We start from the raw sequence: 6,000 nt of genomic DNA, 5'->3' as shown, positions 1-6,000 counted from the left end.
TGACATGCACTGTCAACTGTGGGACCTTATATAGACAGGTGTATGCCTTTCCAAATCATGTCCAATCAATTGAATTTACCACAGGTGGACTCCAATCAAGTCTTAGAAAAATCAAGGATGATAAATGGAAACAGGATGCACCGGAGTTCAATTTCGAATCTCATAGCAAAGGGTCTGAATACTTATGTATATAAGGTTTCTGTTTTTTATTTTCATACATTTGCAAACATTTCCTAAAAACCTGGTTTTGCTTTGTCATTATGGGGTATCGTGTGTAGATTGATGAGGAATGTAGATTTATTCAATCCATTTTAGAATAAGGCTGCAACGTAACAAAACGTGGAAAAGGTCAATTGGTCTGAATACTTTCCGAATGCACAGTATAGTGTATATGTATACTAGGGATTCTTGTCAAATGTAAATGACTCTTTTTGACAAATCAAACAATTCCCTTCTCCATTGTAGTAGTTGAATGGAGTGATTTCAGTGCCAACAGAATTTGTATTTGAATTCCATAATTTTAACTTGTATTATAATACATTGAATTTGAATTTGTAATACACAAATTGAATTAGAGGTGTGCCGACATGTCCATACTGGTATTCGTAATCGTATCCAGAAAATCACCCATATCCGTTACGATACTCCCCATATCCGTTACGATACTCGTTATGTCCGACTACTCGGCACAACCCTAAATTGAATCATTGAATTCATAAATTCAACTTTTATATCATGATTTGAAACTGAATTGAATGAATATTGCATTCTGTTTAAAAATGTCATTTAAAATGTAATCATATTTATATGGAGTTTCAATATGGTATATATTACGTTTATTTTCTGTGTATCAAGTCTACAAACTATCATTTCAAGTTGACCAATGTTTCATATATTCAACTTCTCAGATGCATTCATACTCAGTTCTGTAAATTCAGATTCCAAACCAGAGACAACATCCTGGTACTTTGCCAGCCAGAAAAGGTAGAGGAGAACAGATAGTATCAAACGCTCTCTGTGGTAAACAGAAACAAGCTGTACCAATGGAGGGGTTTCTGAAGCCAATGTGGCCTATTTAATTAAATTTCTTCCTATGAATTTTGGACTTTTGGAACCGTCTATAAGCTGTTATGACCCAATTCCCGAAAGCTAAGACTCTCCTGAACATGTATGCTGCGCCTTCTGTTCCCCTCTATAATGCTCACAGGCCGCGCAGGACACGTTAAAAGGGAGTGTGACAAAAAATGCAATTTGGCCCCATTAAGAATAATTGAATTGCCCTGTCATAGGCCTTCTAAGGCTAGCCTTTCCACTCCCTATTAAATCTTGCTCTTGTGACTGACTGGGTTAAAACCGGGTCACCTGTACGTCACAAGACTGTTAGCCTAGGGGCTAATGACTGTTTCGTCTTAATTACAGTATAGTGGCTTGGAAATACGATGACATTGCTAAAGTATGCATAAAAATTAGTACGAAACAACTTTTCATTGTTATGATGTCATCAAATTTACTTTAGACAGATGGTAATGTTACCATTACCTAGCAATTTTTTTCAAAAATACCTAGCAATGCTAACGCTAGCAAAAATCCGGTGCTCTCCCCTCAATCTTAGGTCGTGTCTACACGACATGCGACCTCTGCTATCAAAATACTTAGATCGCATTGAAAAGACGGGTCTAGACGCACAAAAGTCGCTTTGTGGTCTGATTGTTTTCAGATCTGGCTGACCACTTCAGGAGGTGGTCAGGGCTGCATTGTATGCACATTTCTCGTCAGTCTGGACGCAATCAGGCTACCGAAAGCGCGTACAGTGGGCGATATCATCAGCACACCTCCCACAAGTCTCCAGAAAGCGTGTGTTTTGGGACCAAGAGACAGTTTGCTGGCTAGTTAGCTACAGTAGTTAGCTACTGCCATCAGTTGTTGTTGTGGTATCATATTTTGCCTATTCCACCGTTTGTAGAATGCATACCGGCATTTGAATATAGCGTGGGGAAAAGGGAATCCGGACACACTGTGGACACGGTAGACACATTTAAATGTAGGTGTAGATGAATGACGGGTTCGGAATTCCATTATCAGAATTCTATGATCAGAATACTAAAACTGCATGAACTGTCAAGTCTAGACACGGTCTTAGCTAGCTGGCTAACGTTATTCTGCATCTTAAGTCAATCGACATCACAATGATGACAAAAGGTTTTCCTTCCAATTTTTTGCCTCCTTTAGAAAGGTCATTGCATTTCCAAGACACTCTGTAATTCACTTTTGTCTAAATCTTCATTCATAAGCGCCAATTGACAATACAAAAGAATGTTCAAAACAATATTGTGACAAAATGTGCAACCTATGAATACTGTATTTATTTGTTTATTTTCAGATATTGGCCATAACCTATGCTACCATTTAGTTTTTGAAAAAGTGTTTCCGCCCGGTCTCGAACCGGGGACCTTTCGCGTGTTAGGCGAACGTGATAACCACTACACTACGGAAACTGAAGTAAGTACCCAGAAATACTTTACATAAACCTACTGCTCAAATAGCTTATCCAATATAATACAGTAGCTTATTTATATCATGTTCTATTTCAGACCTTCAGTACTGTTGAAAGTATCGATTGAGTATTAATAACAACAAAGTCATGACATGACTGTGTGGGAGGACCTGCCCCACGGTTAATTTAAAACCTATAAAACCATACGTTAGACCACGCACTGTCTCTTATTTCTTCTTGCAAAGTTAGCTTTAACTTTTATTTGGCGGGTGCTGTACAACTCCCGTCAGATTATTGTAGCTCTCTACCTTTACTGTATATTGTCGTAGCGGTTGTAATACAGTCTCCGGTTACTATTATATTAGTTCATTTGATTACTCAATATATTCCATAAGAAATATTTTATATTTATATTATATCGTTTTTTTCTTCACATTCTGAGCTGAGAGAACACCACATCACCATGATGCTGGGCTTGCATGGCTGCTCTTCTTGTGGAGCTGAACTACAAGTAGAAGATGGTCATGACCTGTGCCCCGCCTACCTAGGCGTTGGCCACCTGCGTGTGGCCCTTACTGACCCCTGCATTAACTGCGGGGCTAGCCAGAGTTGAGGGCCTGGTTTTCACAGATAATTTACTAGCTTCCTGTTTGCCAGCAACCACCCAGGGCCACTAAAAGAGGGAAAGCCCATGAAACCGATGGCGCCCCCCGGTGAAAAAGTCCAAAAATAAGAGCCTCACTCTGAAGGTCGATTCCTTATCCTCTAAGATAAAGCAGCTAAAAACGCTTTTGCGTTCCTTCAAGCCCTCTGAGTCAGGGCCTTCTAGCACGCCCTCCAGCATATCAAAATCAAATCAAATCAAATTTTATTGGTCACATGCGTCGAATACAACAGGTGCAGACATTACAGTGAAATGCTTACTTACAGCCCTTAACCAACAGTGCAAAAAAAGTAAAAATAAAACAACAACAAAAAAAGTGTTGAGAAAAAAAAGAGCAGAAGTAAAATAAAGTGACAGTAGGGAGGCTATATATACAGGGGGGTACCGTTGCAGAGTCAATGTGCGGGGGCACCGGCACCGGCTAGTTGAGGTAGTTGAGGTAATATGTACATGTGGGTAGAGTTAAAGTGACTATGCATAAATAATTAACAGAGTAGCAGCAGCGTAAAAAGGATGGGGTGGGGGGGCAGTGCAAATAGTCCGGGTAGCCATGATTAGCTGTTCAGGAGTCTTATGGCTTGGGGGTAGAAGCTGTTGAGAAGTCTTTTGGACCTAGACTTGGCACTCCGGTACCGCTTGCCGTGCGGTAGCAGAGAGAACAGTCTATGACTAGGGTGGCTGGAGTCTTTGACAATTTTGAGGGCCTTCCTCTGACACCGCCTGGTATAGAGGTCCTGGATGGCAGTAAGCTTGGCCCCAGTGATGTACTGGGCCGTACGCACTACCCTCTGTAGTGCCTTGCGGTCGGAGGCCAAGCAGTTGCCATACCAGGCGGTGATGCAACCAGTCAGGATGCTCTCGATGGTGCAGCTGTAGAATTTTTTTGAGGATCTGAGGACCCATGCCAAATCTTTTCAGTCTCCTGAGGGGGAATAGGCTTTGTCGTGCCCTCTTCACGACTGTCTTGGTGTGTTTGGACCATGATAGTTCGTTGGTGATGTGGACACCAAGGAACTTGAAGCTCTCAACCTGTTCCACTACAGCCCTGTCGATGAGAATGGGGGCGTGCTCAGTCCTCTTTTTTTTCCTGTAGTCCACAATCATCTCCTTTGTCTTGGTCACGTTGAGGGAGAGGTTGTTGTCCTGGCACCACACGGCCAGGTCTCTGACCTCCTCCCTATAGGCTGTCTCATCGTTGTCGGTGATCAGGCCTACCACTGTTGTGTCGTCGGCAAACTTAATGATGGTGTTGGAGTCGTGCCTGGCCATGCAGTCATGGGTGAACAGAGAGTACAGGAGGGGACTGAGCACGCACCCCTGAGGGCCCCCGTGTTGAGGATCAGTGTGGCAGATGTGTTGTTACCTACCCTTACCACCTGGGGGCGGCCCGTCAGGAAGTCCAGGATCCAGTTGCAGAGGGAGGTGTTTAGTCCCAGGATCCTTAGCTTAGTGATGAGCTTAGAGGGCACTATGGTGTTGAATGCTGAGCTGTAGTCAATGAATAGCATTCTCACGTAGGTGTTCCTCTTGTCCAGGTGGGAAAGGGCAGTGTGGAGTGCAATAGAGATTGCATCATCTGTGGATCTGTTGGGGCAGTATGCAAATTGGAGTGGGTCTAGGGTTTCTGGGATAATGCTGTTGATGTGAGCCATGACCAGCCTTTCAAAGCACTTCATGGCTACAGACGTCAGTGCTACGGGTCGGTAGTCATTTAGGCAGGTTATCTTAGAGTCCTTGGGCACGGGGACTATGGTGGTCTGCTTGAAACATGTTGGTATTACAGACTCAGTCAGGGACATGTTGAAAATGTCAGTGAAGACACTTGCCAGTTGGTCAGCACATGCTCGGAGTACACGTCCTGGTAATCCGTCTGGACCTGCGGCCTTGTGAATGTTGACCTGCTTTAAAGTCTTACTCACATCGGCTACGGAGAGCGTGATCACATAGTCATCCGGAACAGCTGGTGCTCTCATGCATGCTTCAGTGTTGCTTGCCTCGAAGCAAGCATAGAAGTGGTTTAGCTCGTCTGGTAGGCTTGTGTCACTGGGCAGCTCGCGGCTGTGCTTCCCTTTGTAGTCTGTAATAGTTTTCAAGCCCTGCCACATCCGACGAGCGTCAGAGCCAGTGTAGTACGATTCAATCTTAGTCCTGTATTGACTCTTTGCCTGTTTGATGGTTCGTCGGAGGTCATAGCGAGATTTCTTATAAGCTTCCGGGTTAGAGTCCCGTTCCTTGAAAGCGGCAGCTCTACCCTTTAGCTCAGTGCGGATGTTTCCTGTAATCCATGGCTTCTAGTTGGGGTATGTACGTACGGTCACTGTGGGGACGACATCATCGATGCACTTATTGATGAAGCCAGTGACTGATGTGGTGTACTCCTCAATGCTGTCTGAAGAATCCCGGAACATGTTCCAGTCTGTGCTAGCAAAACAGTCCTGTAGCTTAGCATCTGCATCATCTGACCACTTTTTTATTAACCGAGTCACTGGTGCTTCCTGCTTTAGTTTTTGCTTATAAGCAGGAATCAGGAGGATAGAGTTATGGTCAGATTTGCCAAATGGAGGGCGAGGGAGAGCTTTGTATGCGTCTCTGTGTGTGGAGTAAAGGTGGTCTAGAGTATTTTTTTTTAAATTTGTGATTTTATTTTTGTTTTATTTTTTATTTGTTTGTATTTTTATTTTATTTTATTTTTTCCTCTGGTTGCACATTTAACATGCTGGTAGAAATTAGGTAGAACGGATTTAAGTTTCCCTGCATTAAAGTCCCCGGCCACTAGGAGCGCTGCATCTGGATGAGCTTTTTCCTGTTGATTTATGGCCTTGTACAACTCATTCAGTGCAAT

General features: G+C 43.2%; 1 non-coding gene across 1 annotated transcript; it reads right to left on the bottom strand.

The window, feature by feature from the left end:
- Positions 1 to 2,422: 2,422 nt before the first annotated feature.
- Positions 2,423 to 2,495, bottom strand: trnav-aac. The gene has a single exon. It is a non-coding gene; the product is annotated as a tRNA-Val (tRNA).
- Between the last annotated feature and the right edge of the window lie 3,505 nt (positions 2,496 to 6,000).

Source organism: Coregonus clupeaformis, chromosome 26 (assembly GCF_020615455.1).
Source record: "Coregonus clupeaformis isolate EN_2021a chromosome 26, ASM2061545v1, whole genome shotgun sequence".
NCBI classification, from domain to species: Eukaryota; Metazoa; Chordata; class Actinopteri; order Salmoniformes; family Salmonidae; genus Coregonus; species Coregonus clupeaformis.
Note: the sequence above shows the minus strand (reverse complement) of the source record. Positions and strands in the feature narration are given on the sequence as shown.